Raw genomic sequence first — 15,034 nt, forward strand, 5'->3', positions numbered from 1 at the left:
ATTAACCTACACACATTAGCCAAGACACATTAGCCAAGACACCTTAGCCAAGACACATTAGCCAAGACACATTAGCCAAGACACCTTAGCCAAGACACATTAACCAAGACACCTTAGCCAAGACACCTTAGCCGAGACACATTAGCCGAGACACATTAGCCAAGACACCTTAGCCAAGACACCTTAGCCAAGACACATTAGCCAAGACACATTAGCCGAGACACCTTAGCCAAGACACCTTAGCCAAGACACCTTAGCCAAGACACCTTAGCAAAGACACCTTAGCCAAGGCACATTAGCCGAGACACATTAGCCAAGACACATTAGCCAAGACACATTAGCCAAGACACATTAGCCAAGACACCTTAGCCAAGACACATTAGCCGAAACACATTAGTCATGACACATTAGCCAAGACACCTTAGCCAAGACATCTTAGCCAAGACACATTAGCCAAGACACCTTAGCCAAGACACATTAGCCAAGACACCTTAGCCAAGACACCTTAGCCAAGACACCTTAGCCAAGACACATTAGCCAAGACACATTAGCCAAGACACATTAGCCAAGACATCTTAGCCAAGACACATTGACCAAGACACATTAGCCAAGACACATTAGCCAAGACAGATTAGCCAAGACACCTTAGCCGAGACACCTTAGCCAAAACTCATTAGCCAAGACACATTAGCCAAGACACATTAGCCAAGACACATTAGCCAAGACACCTTAGCCAAGACACCTTAGCCAAGACACCTTAGCCAAGACACATTAGCCAAGACACATTAGCCAACACACATTAACCAAGACACCTTAGCCAAGACACCTTAGGAAAGACGCCTTAGCCAAGACACCTTAGCCAAGACACATTAGCCAAGACACATTAGCCAAGACACCTTAGCCAAGACACCTTAGCCAAGACACCTTAGCCAAGACACCTTAGCCAAGACACCTTAGCCAAGACAACTTAGCCGAAACACCTTAGCCAAGACACCTTAGCCGAGACACATTAGCCGAGACACATTAGCCAAGACACCTTAGCCAAGACACCTTAGCCAAGACACCTTAGCCAAGACACATTGGCCAAGACACATTAGCCAAGACACCTTAGCCAAGACACATTAGCCAAGACACCTTAGCCAAGACACTTTAGCCAAGACACCTTAGCCAAGACACATTAGCCAAGACACCTTAGCCAAGACACATTAGCCAAGACACATTAGCCAAGACACATTAGCCAAGACACATTAGCCAAGACACATTAGCCGAGACACCTTAGCCAAGACACCTTAGCCAAGACACATTAGCCGAGACACATTAGCCAAGACACATTAGCCGAGACACGTTAGCCAAGACACATTAGCCAAGACACATTAGCCAAGACACATTAGCCAAGACACCTTAGCCAAGACACCTTAGCCAAGACACATTAGCCGAGACACATTAGCCAAGACACATTAGCCAAGACACATTAGCCAAGACACCTTAGCCAAGACACCTTAGCCAAGACATATTAGCCAAGACACCTTAGCCGAGACACATTAGCCAAGACACATTAGCCAAGACACATTAGCCGAGACACCTTAGCCAAGACACCTTAGCCAAGACACATTAGCCAAGACACCTTAGCCACGACACCTTAGCCAAGACACATTAGCCAAGACACCTTAGCCAAGACACCTTAGCCAAGACACATTAGCCAAGACACATTAGCCAAGACACCTTAGCCAAGACACATTAGCCGAGACACATTAGCCAAGACACATTAGCCAAGACACATTAGCCAAGACACATTAGCCAAGACACATTAGCCGAGACACCTTAGCCAAGACACCTTAGCCAAGACACATTAGCCAAGACACATTAGCCGAGACACCTTAGCCAAGACACCTTAGCCAAGACACATTAGCCGAGACACATTAGCCAAGACACATTAGCCAAGACACCTTAGCCAAGACACCTTAGCCAAGACACCTTAGCCGAGACACATTAGCCAAGACACATTAGCCAAGACACATTAGCCAAGACACATTAGCCGAGACACCTTAGCCAAGACACCTTAGCCAAGACACATTAGCCAAGACACCTTAGCCAAGACACCTTAGCCACGACACCTTAGCCAAGACACATTAGCCAAGACACCTTAGCCAAGACACCTTAGCCAAGACACATTAGCCAAGACACATTAGCCAAGACACCTTAGCCAAGACACATTAGCCGAGACACATTAGCCAAGACACATTAGCCAAGACACATTAGCCAAGACACATTAGCCAAGACACCTTAGCCAAGACACATTAGCCGAGACACATTAGCCAAGACACATTAGCCAAGACACATTAGCCAAGACACATTAGCCAAGACACCTTAGCCAAGACACCTTAGCCAAGACACCTTAGCCGAGACACATTAGCCAAGACACATTAGCCAAGACACATTAGCCAAGACACCTTAGCCAAGACACCTTAGCCGAGACACATTAGCCAAGACACATTAGCCAAGACACATTAGCCAAGACACATTAGCCAAGACACATTAGCCAAGACACCTTAGCCAAGACACCTTAGCCAAGACACATTAGCCAAGACACCTTAGCCAAGACACCTTAGCCACGACACCTTAGCCAAGACACCTTAGCCAAGACACCTTAGCCAAGACACCTTAGCCAAGACACATTAGCCAAGACACATTAGCCAAGACACCTTAGCCAAGACACATTAGCCGAGACACATTAGCCAAGACACATTAGCCAAGACACATTAGCCAAGACACATTAGCCAAGACACATTAGCCGAGACACCTTAGCCAAGACACCTTAGCCAAGACACATTAGCCGAGACACATTAGCCAAGACACATTAGCCAAGACACCTTAGCCAAGACACCTTAGCCAAGACACCTTAGTCGAGACACATTAGCCGAGACAAATTAGCCAAGACACCTTAGCCAAGACACCTTAGCCGAGACACATTAGCCGAGACACATTAGCCAAAACACCTTAGCCAAGACACATTAGCCAAGACACCTTAGCCAAGACACATTAGCCAAAACACATTAGCCAAGACACCTTAGCCAAGACACATTAGCCAAGACACCTTAGCCAAGACACATTAGCCAAGACACCTTAGCCAAGACACATTAGCCAAAACACATTAGCCAAGACACCTTAGCCAAGACACCTTAGCCGAGACACATTAGCCAAGACACATTAGCCAAGACACATTAGCCAAGACACATTAGCCAAGACACATTAGCCAAGACACCTTAGCCAAGACACATTAGCCAAGACACATTAGCCGAGACACCTTAGCCGAGACACATTAGCCAAGACACATTAGCCAAGACACATTAGCCAAGACACATTAGCCAAGACACATTAGCCGAGACACCTTAGCCAAGACACATTAGCCAAGACACCTTAGCCAAGACACCTTAGCCAAGACACATTAGCCGAGACACATTAGCCAAGACACATTAGCCAAGACACATTAGCCAAGACACATTAGCCAAGACACCTTAGCCAAGACACATTAGCCAAGAGACCTTAGCCGAGACACATTAGCCGAGACACATTAGCCAAGACACATTAGCCAAGACACATTAGCCAAGACACATTAGCCAAGACACATTAGCCGAGACACCTTAGCCAAGACACCTTAGCCAAGACACATTAGCCGAGACACATTAGCCAAGACACATTAGCCAAGACACCTTAGCCAAGACACATTAGCCAAGACACCTTAGCCAAGACACCTTAGCCAAGACACATTAGCCAAGACACATTAGCCAAGACACCTTAGCCAAGACACCTTAGCCAAGACACATTAGCCAAGACACATTAGCCAAGACACCTTAGCCAAGACACCTTAGCCGAGACACATTAGCCAAGACACCTTAGCCAAGACACCTTAGCCGAGACACATTAGCCAAGACACATTAGCCAAGACACATTAGCCAAGACACATTAGCCAAGACACATTAGCCAAGACACCTTAGCCAAGACACATAAGCCAAGACACCTTAGCCGAGACACCTTAGCCGAGACACATTAGCCGAGACACATTAGCCAAGACACATTAGCCAAGACACCTTAGCCAAGACACATTAGCCAAGACACATTAGCCAAGACACATTAGCCAAGACACATTAGCCAAGACACATTAGCCAAGAGACATTAGCCAAGACACATTAGCCGAGACACCTTAGCCAAGACACCTTAGCCAAGACACATTAGCCGAGACACAATAGCCAAGACACCTTAGCCAAGACACATTAGCCAAGACACCTTAGCCAAGACACCTTAGCCAAGACACATTAGCCGAGACACATTAGCCGAGACACATTAGCCAAGACACATTAGCCAAGACACATTAGCCGAGACACATTAGCCAAGACACCTTAGCCAAGACACTTAAGCTACGACACCTTAGCCAAGACACATAAACCGAGACACCTTAGCCAAGACACATTAGCCGAGACACATTAGCCAAGACACATTGGCCAAGACACATTAGCCAAGACACATTAGCCAAGACACCTTAGCCAAGACACCTTAGCCAAGACACATTAGCCGAGACACATTAGCCAAGACACATTAGCCAAGACACATTAGCCAAGACACATTAGCCAAGACACATTAGCCAGGACACATTAGCCAAGACACATTAGCCGAGACACCTTAGCCAAGACACATAAGCCGAGACACATTAGCCGAGAAACATTAGCCAAGACACATTAGCCGAGACACATTAGCCAAGACACCTTAGCCAAGACACTTAAGCTACGACACCTTAGCCAAGACACATAAACCGAGACACCTTAGCCAAGACACATTAGCCGAGACACATTAGCCAAGACACATTGGCCAAGACACATTAGCCAAGACACATTAGCCAAGACACATTAGCCAAGACACCTTAGCCAAGACACCTTAGCCGAGACACATTAGCCAAGACACATTAGCCAAGACACCTTAGCCAAGACACATTAGCCGAGACACCTTAGCCAAGACACTTTAGCCAAGACACCTTAGCCAAGACACCTTAGCCAAGACACATTAGCCACGACACCTTAGCCAAGACACATTAACCGAGACACCTTAGCCAAGACACATTAGCCAAGACACATTAGCCAAGACACCTTAGCCAAGACACATTAGCCAAGACACCTTAGCCAAGACACATTAGCGAAGACACATTAGCCAAGACACATTAGCCAAGACACATTAGCCGAGACACATTGGCCAAGACACATTAGCCAAGACACATTAGCCAAGACACATTAGCCAAGACACCTTAGCCAAGACACCTTAGCCGAGACACATTAGCCAAGACACATTAGCCAAGACACCTTAGCCAAGACACATTAGCCGAGACACCTTAGCCAAGACACTTTAGCCAAGACACCTTAGCCAAGACACCTTAGCCAAGACACATTAGCCACGACACCTTAGCCAAGACACATTAACCGAGACACCTTAGCCAAGACACATTAGCCAAGACACATTAGCCAAGACACCTTAGCCAAGACACATTAGCCAAGACACCTTAGCCAAGACACATTAGCGAAGACACATTAGCCAAGACACATTAGCCAAGACACCTTAGCCGAGACACATTAGCCAAGACACATTAGCCAAGACACCTTAGCCAAGACACCTTAGCCACGACACATTAGCCAAGACACATTAGCCAAGACACCTTAGCCATGACACATTAGCCAAGACACCTTAGCCAAGACACTTTAGCTACGACACATTAGCCAAGACACATAAACTGAGACACCTTAGCCAAGACACATTAGCCAAGACACCTTAGCCAAGACACTTTAGCCAAGACACATTAGCCAAGACACCTTAGCCAAGACACATTAGCCAAGGCACATTGGCCAAGACACATTAGCCAAGACACCTTAGAAAAGACACATTAGCCGAGACACCTTAGCCAAGACACCTTAGCCACGACACATTAGCCGAGACACCTTAGCCAAGACACCTTAGCCAAGACACATTAGCCGAGACACATTAGCCAAGACACATTAGCCAAGACACCTTAGCCAAGACACCTTAGCCAAGACACATTAGCCAAGACACATTAGCCAAGACACCTTAGCCAAGACACCTTAGCCAAGACACATTAGCCAAGACACATTAGCCAAGACACATTAGCCAAGACACATTAGCCGAGACACCTTAGCCAAGACACCTTAGCCAAGACACATTAGCCAAGACACCTTAGCCAAGACACCTTAGCCACGACACCTTAGCCAAGACACATTAGCCAAGACACATTAGCCAAGACACATTAGCCAAGACACATTAGCCAAGACACCTTAGCCAAGACACCTTAGCCAAGACACATTAGCCAAGACACCTTAGCCAAGACACATTAGCCAAGACACCTTAGCCAAGACACCTTAGCCAAGACACCTTAGCCAAGACACATTAGCCAAGACACCTTAGCCAAGACACCTTAGCCAAGACACCTTAGCCAAGACACCTTAGCCAAGACACATTAGCCGAGACACATTAGCCAAGACACCTTAGCCGAGACACATTAGCCAAGACACATTAGCCAAGACACATTAGCCACGACACCTTAGCCAAGACACATTAACCGAGACACCTTAGCCAAGACACCTTAGCCAAGACACCTTAGCCAAGACACATTAGCCAAGACACATTAGCCAAGACACATTAGCCAAGACACATTAGCCAAGACACATTAGTCAAGACACCTTAGCCAAGACACCTTAGCCAAGACATATTAGCCAAGACACCTTAGCCGAGACACATTAGCCAAGACACATTAGCCAAGACACATTAGCCGAGACACCTTAGCCAAGACACCTTAGCCAAGACACATTAGCCAAGACACCTTAGCCACGACACCTTAGCCAAGACACATTAGCCAAGACACCTTAGCCAAGACACCTTAGCCAAGACACATTAGCCAAGACACATTAGCCAAGACACCTTAGCCAAGACACATTAGCCGAGACACATTAGCCAAGACACATTAGCCAAGACACATTAGCCGAGACACCTTAGCCAAGACACCTTAGCCAAGACACATTAGCCGAGACACATTAGCCAAGACACATTAGCCAAGACACCTTAGCCAAGACACCTTAGCCAAGACACCTTAGCCGAGACACATTAGCCAAGACACATTAGCCAAGACACATTAGCCAAGACACATTAGCCGAGACACCTTAGCCAAGACACCTTAGCCAAGACACATTAGCCAAGACACCTTAGCCAAGACACCTTATCCACGACACCTTAGCCAAGACACATTAGCCTAGACACCTTAGCCAAGACACCTTAGCCAAGACACATTAGCCAAGACACATTAGCCAAGACACCTTAGCCAAGACACATTAGCCGAGACACATTAGCCAAGACACATTAGCCAAGACACATTAGCCAAGACACATTAGCCAAGACACATTAGCCAAGACACCTTAGCCAAGACACATTAGCCGAGACACATTAGCCAAGACACATTAGCCAAGACACATTAGCCAAGACACATTAGCCAAGACACATTAGCCGAGACACCTTAGCCAAGACACCTTAGCCGAGACACATTAGCCAAGACACATTAGCCAAGACACATTAGCCAAGACACCTTAGCCAAGACACCTTAGCCGAGACACATTAGCCAAGACACATTAGCCAAGACACATTAGCCAAGACACATTAGCCAAGACACATTAGCCGAGACACCTTAGCCAAGACACCTTAGCCAAGACACATTAGCCAAGACACCTTAGCCAAGACACCTTAGCCACGACACCTTAGCCACGACACCTTAGCCAAGACACATTAGCCAAGACACCTTAGCCAAGACACCTTAGCCAAGACACATTAGCCAAGACACATTAGCCAAGACACCTTAGCCAAGACACATTAGCCGAGACACATTAGCCAAGACACATTAGCCAAGACACATTAGCCAAGACACCTTAGCCGAGACACATTAGCCGAGACACCTTAGCCAAGACACCTTAGCCAAGACACATTAGCCGAGACACATTAGCCAAGACACATTAGCCAAGACACCTTAGCCAAGACACCTTAGCCAAGACACCTTAGCCGAGACACATTAGCCGAGACACATTAGCCAAGACACCTTAGCCAAGACACCTTAGCCGAGACACATTAGCCGAGACACATTAGCCAAAACACCTTAGCCAAGACACATTAGCCAAGACACCTTAGCCAAGACACATTAGCCAAAACACATTAGCCAAGACACCTTAGCCAAGACACATTAGCCAAGACACCTTAGCCAAGACACATTAGCCAAGACACCTTAGCCAAGACACATTAGCCAAAACACATTAGCCAAGACACCTTAGCCAAGACACCTTAGCCGAGACACATTAGCCAAGACACATTAGCCAAGACACATTAGCCAAGACACCTTAGCCAAGACACCTTAGCCGAGACACATTAGCCGAGACACCTTAGCCAAGACACATTAGCCAAGACACATTAGCCAAGACACATTAGCCAAGACACATTAGCCGAGACACCTTAGCCAAGACACATTAGCCAAGACACCTTAGCCAAGACACCTTAGCCAAGACACATTAGCCGAGACACATTAGCCAAGACACATTAGCCAAGACACATTAGCCAAGACACATTAGCCAAGACACCTTAGCCAAGACACATTAGCCAAGAGACCTTAGCCGAGACACATTAGCCGAGACACATTAGCCAAGACACATTAGCCAAGACACATTAGCCAAGACACATTAGCCAAGACACATTAGCCGAGACACCTTAGCCAAGACACCTTAGCCAAGACACATTAGCCGAGACACATTAGCCAAGACACATTAGCCAAGACACCTTAGCCAAGACACATTAGCCAAGACACCTTAGCCAAGACACCTTAGCCAAGACACATTAGCCAAGACACATTAGCCAAGACACCTTAGCCAAGACACCTTAGCCAAGACACATTGGCCAAGACACATTAGCCAAGACACCTTAGCCAAGACACCTTAGCCGAGACACATTAGCCAAGACACCTTAGCCAAGACACCTTAGCCGAGACACATTAGCCAAGACACATTAGCCAAGACACATTAGCCAAGACACATTAGCCAAGACACATTAGCCAAGACACCTTAGCCAAGACACATTAGCCAAGACACCTTAGCCGAGACACCTTAGCCGAGACACATTAGCCGAGACACATTAGCCAAGACACATTAGCCAAGACACCTTAGCCAAGACACATTAGCCAAGACACATTAGCCAAGACACATTAGCCAAGACACATTAGCCAAGACACATTAGCCAAGACACATTAGCCGAGACACCTTAGCCAAGACACCTTAGCCAAGACACATTAGCCGAGACACAATAGCCAAGACACATTAGCCAAGACACCTTAGCCAAGACACATTAGCCGAGACACATTAGCCGAGACACATTAGCCAAGACACATTAGCCGAGACACATTAGCCAAGACACCTTAGCCAAGACACTTAAGCTACGACACATTAGCCAAGACACCTTAGCCAAGACACTTAAGCTACGACACCTTAGCCAAGACACATAAACCGAGACACCTTAGCCAAGACACATTAGCCGAGACACATTAGCCAAGACACATTGGCCAAGACACATTAGCCAAGACACATTAGCCAAGACACCTTAGCCAAGACACCTTAGCCAAGACACATTAGCCGAGACACATTAGCCAAGACACATTAGCCAAGACACATTAGCCAAGACACATTAGCCAAGACACATTAGCCAAGACACATTAGCCAAGACACATTAGCCGAGACACCTTAGCCAAGACACATAAGCCGAGACACATTAGCCGAGAAACATTAGCCAAGACACATTAGCCGAGACACATTAGCCAAGACACCTTAGTCAAGACACTTAAGCTACGACACCTTAGCCAAGACACATAAACCGAGACACCTTAGCCAAGACACATTAGCCGAGACACATTAGCCAAGACACATTAGCCAAGACACATTAGCCAAGACACCTTAGCCAAGACACCTTAGCCGAGACACATTAGCCAAGACACATTAGCCAAGACACCTTAGCCAAGACACATTAGCCGAGACACCTTAGCCAAGACACTTTAGCCAAGACACCTTAGCCAAGACACCTTAGCCAAGACACATTAGCCAAGACACCTTAGCCAAGACACATTAACCGAGACACATTAGCCAAGACACATTAGCCAAGACACATTAGCCAAGACACCTTAGCCAAGACACATTAGCCAAGACACCTTAGCCAAGACGCATTAGCGAAGACACATTAGCCAAGACACATTAGCCAAGACACCTTAGCCGAGACACATTAGCCAAGACACATTAGCGAAGACACATTAGCCACGACACCTTAGCCAAGACACATTAGCCAAGACACATTAGCCAAGACACATTAGCCAAGACACCTTAGCCAAGACACCTTAGCCGAGACACCTTAGCCAAGAAACATTAGCCGAGACACATTAGCCAAGACACCTTAGCCAAGACACCTTAGCCAAGACACATTAGCCAAGACACCTTAGCCGAGACACATTAGCCGAGACACATTAGCCAAGACACATTAGCCAAGACACCTTAGCCAAGACACATTAGCCGAGACACATTAGCCAAGACACATTAGCCAAGACACCTTAGCCGAGACACATTAGCCAAGACACCTAAGCCAAGACACTTTAGCCAAGACACATTAGCCAAGACACATTAGCCAAGACACATTAGCCAAGACACATTAGCCAAGACACATTAGCCAAGACACCTTAGCCAAGACACCTTAGCCAAGACACATTAGCCAAGACACCTAAGCCGAGACACATTAGCCAAGACACCTTAGCCAACACACCTTAGCCAAGACACCTTAGCCGAGACACATTAGCCAAGACACATTAGCCAAGACACATTAGCCAAGACACCTTAGCCAAGACACCTTAGCCGAGACACCTTAGCCAAGAAACATTAGCCGAGACACATTAGCCAAGACACATTAGCCAAGACACCTTAGCCAAGACACATTAGCCAAGACACATTAGCCAAGACACATTAGCCAAGACACATTAGCCAAGACACATTAGCCAAGACACCTTAGCCAAGACACATTAGCCAAGACACATTAGCCAAGACACATTAGCCAAGACACATTAGCCAAGACACCTTAGCCAAGACACCTTAGCCAAGACACCTTAGCCGAGACACATTAGCCAAGACACATTAGCCAAGACACCTTAGCCAAGACACATTAGCTAAGACACATTAGCCAAGACACATTAGCCAAGACACATTAGCCAAGACACCTTAGCCAAGACACCTTAGCCAAGACACATTAGCCAAGACACCTTAGCCGAGACACATTAGCCGAGACACATTAGCCAAGACACATTAGCCAAGACACCTTAGCCAAGACACATTAGCCAAAACACCTTAGCCAAGACACCTTAGCCAAGAAACATAAGCCAAGACACATTAGCCAAGACACCTTAGCCAAGACACATTAGCCGAGACACATTAGCCAAGACACATTAGCCAAGACACATTAGCCAAGACACATTAGCCAAGACACATTAGCCAAGACACCTTAGCCAAGACACATTAGCCGAGACACATTAGCCAAGACACCTTAGCCAAGACACCTTAGCCAAGACACATTAGCCAAGACACCTTAGCCAAGACACATTAGCCGAGACACCTTAGCCAAGACACATTAGCCAAGACACATTAGCCAAGACACCTTAGCCAAGACACATTAGCCAAGACACATTAGCCAAGACACCTTAGCCAAGACACCTTAGCCAAGACACATTAGCCAAGACACCTTAGCCAAGACACATTAGCCAAGACACCTTAGCCAAGACACCTTAGCCAAGACACCTTAGCCAAGACACCTTAGCCAAGACACATTAGCGAAGACACCTTAGCCAAGACACATTAGCCAAGACACCTTAGCCAAGACACATTTGCCAAGACACCTTAGCCAAGACACCTTAGCTAAGACACATTAGCCAAGACACATTACCAAAGACACCTTAGCCAAGACACCTTAGCCAAGACACCTTAGCCAAGACACATTAGCCGAGACACCTTAGCCAAGACACATTAGCCAAGACACATTAGCCAAGACACCTTAGCCAAGACACATTAGCCAAGACACATTAGCCAAGACACCTTAGCCAAGACACATTAGCCAAGACACATTAGCCAAGACACCTTAGCCAAGACACCTTAGCCAAGACACCTTAGCCAAGACACCTTAGCCAAGACACATTAGCGAAGACACCTTAGCCAAGACACATTAGCCAAGACACCTTAGCCAAGACACATTTGCCAAGACACCTTAGCCAAGACACATTAGCCAAGACACATTAGCCAAGACACATTACCCAAGACACCTTAGCCAAGACACCTTAGCCAAGACACCTTAGCCAAGACACATTAGCCAAGACACATTAGCCAAGACACATTAGCCGAGACACAGTAGCTGTTGTGAATGATTGCAGCCACAGAGAGATCATAAAATGTAGGTCTGTTTTCTAGCTATTTATTTCGGTGTAGTTAGAAAAGGGAAGATCACAAATTAGTTTCGTTCTCTACTGTCGCGCTTAAAAGAGGCCGAAGGCGCGTCCTTCGGCCCTATTTATCGGGTTTTCCCTCGTCGCCATCCTAACTGCTGCTATAATGATGGTGGGCACTGTCCCACCATCGCCCCCATCGCGAAACCCTACAACGATATCGCTGTTGTAAGGCCCTGCTGCTATACTACAACGTAAACAAACGAGTTGCGATATACGCTTCGCAACAGTAGCCAAGACACCTTAGCCAAGACACCTTAGCCAAGACACCTTAGCCAAGACACATTAGCCGAGACACCTTAGCTAAGACACATTAGCCAAGACACATTACCCAAGACACCTTAGCCAAGACACCTTAGCCAAGACACCTTAGCCAAGACACATTAGCCGAGACACCTTAGCCAAGACACATTAGCCAAGACACATTAGCCAAGACACCTTAGCCAAGACACATTAGCCAAGACACCTTAGCCAAGACACATTAGCCAAGACACCTTAGCCAAGACACATTAGCCAAGACACCTTAGCCAAGACACATTAGCCAAGACACCTTAGCCAAGACACCTTAGCCAAGACACCTTAGCCAAGACACCTTAGCCAAGACACATTAGCGAAGACACCTTAGCCAAGACACATTAGCCAAGACACCTTAGCCAAGACACATTTGCCAAGACACCTTAGCCAAGACACATTAGCCAAGACACGTTAGCCAAGACACATTACCCAAGACACCTTAGCCAAGACACCTTAGCCAAGACACCTTAGCCAAGACACATTAGCCAAGACACATTAGCCAAGACACATTAGCCGAGACACATTAGCCAAGACACCTTAGCCAAGACACCTTAGCCAAGACACCTTAGCCAAGACACCTTAGCCAAGACACCTTAGCGAAGACACCTTAGCCAAGACACTTTAGCCAAGACACATTAGCCAAGACACCTTAGCCAAGACACCTTAGCCAAGACACCTTAGCCAAGACACATTAGCCAAGACACATAAGCCGAGACACCTTAGCCAAGACACCTTAGCCAATACACCTTAGCCAAGACACATAAGCCAAGACACCTTAGCCAAGACACATAAGCCAAGACAACTTAGCCAAGACACCTTAGCCAAGACACATTAGCCGAGACACCTTAGCCAAGACACATTAGCCAAGACACATTAGCCAAGACACCTTAGCCAAGACACCTTAGCCAAGACACCTTAGCCAAGACACCTTAGCCAAGACACCTTAGCCAAGACACATTAGCCAAGACACCTTAGCCAAGACACATTAGCCAAGACACCTTAGCCAAGACACCTTAGCCAAGACACCTTAGCCAAGACACCTTAGCCAAGACACCTTAGCCAAGACACCTTAGCCAAGACACCTTAGCCAAGACACCTTAGCGAAGACACCTTAGCCAAGACACCTTAGCCAAGACACCTTAGCCAAGACACATTAGCCGAGACACATTAGCCAAGACACCTTAGCCAAGACACCTTAGCCAAGACACCTTAGCCAAGACACATTAGCCAAGACACCTTAGCTAAGACACATTAGCCAAGACACATTACCCAAGACACCTTAGCCAAGACACCTTAGCCAAGACACCTTAGCCAAGACACCTTAGCCAAGACACATTAGCCGAGACACCTTAGCCAAGACACATTAGCCAAGACACATTAGCCAAGACACCTTAGCCAAGACACATTAGCCAAGACACATTAGCCAAGACACCTTAGCCAAGACACCTTAGCCAAGACACATTAGCCAAGACACCTTAGCCAAGACACATTAGCCAAGACACCTTAGCCAAGACACCTTAGCCAAGACACCTTAGCCAAGACACCTTAGCCAAGACACATTAGCGAAGACACCTTAGCCAAGACACATTAGCCAAGACACCTTAGCCAAGACACATTTGCCAAGACACCTTAGCCAAGACACATTAGCCAAGACACATTAGCCAAGACACATTACCCAAGACACCTTAGCCAAGACACCTTAACCAAGACACCTTAGCCAAGACACATTAGCCAAGACACATTAGCCAAGACACATTAGCCGAGACACATTAGCCAAGACACCTTAGCCAAGACACCTTAGCCAAGACACCTTAGCCAAGACACCTTAGCCAAGACACCTTAGCCAAGACACCTTAGCCAAGACACCTTAGCGAAGACACCTTAGCCAAGACACCTTAGCCAAGACACCTTAGCCAAGACACCTTAGCCAAGACACATTAGCGAAGACACCTTAGCCAAGACACATTAGCCAAGACACCTTAGCCAAGACACATTTGCCAAGACACCTTAGCCAAGACACATTAGCCAAGACACATTAGCCAAGACACATTACCCAAGACACCTTAGCCAAGACACCTTAGCCAAGACACCTTAGCCAAGACACATTAGCCAAGACACATTAGCCAAGACACATTAGCCGAG

The 15,034-nt window shown here is 46.8% G+C and overlaps 1 long non-coding RNA gene across 1 annotated transcript; it reads right to left on the bottom strand.

The window, feature by feature from the left end:
* Positions 1–1,008: 1,008 nt before the first annotated feature.
* Positions 1,009–2,928, bottom strand: LOC125774456 (uncharacterized). Its single transcript, XR_007420915.1, has 3 exons — positions 2,605–2,928; positions 1,345–1,624; positions 1,009–1,274 (listed from the first exon to the last, which is right to left on the bottom strand). It is a non-coding gene; the product is annotated as an uncharacterized LOC125774456 (long non-coding RNA).
* Between the last annotated feature and the right edge of the window lie 12,106 nt (positions 2,929–15,034).

This window comes from Anopheles funestus, unplaced genomic scaffold, assembly GCF_943734845.2.
Source record: "Anopheles funestus unplaced genomic scaffold, idAnoFuneDA-416_04 scaffold_9_ctg1, whole genome shotgun sequence".
NCBI classification, from domain to species: domain Eukaryota; kingdom Metazoa; phylum Arthropoda; class Insecta; order Diptera; family Culicidae; genus Anopheles; species Anopheles funestus.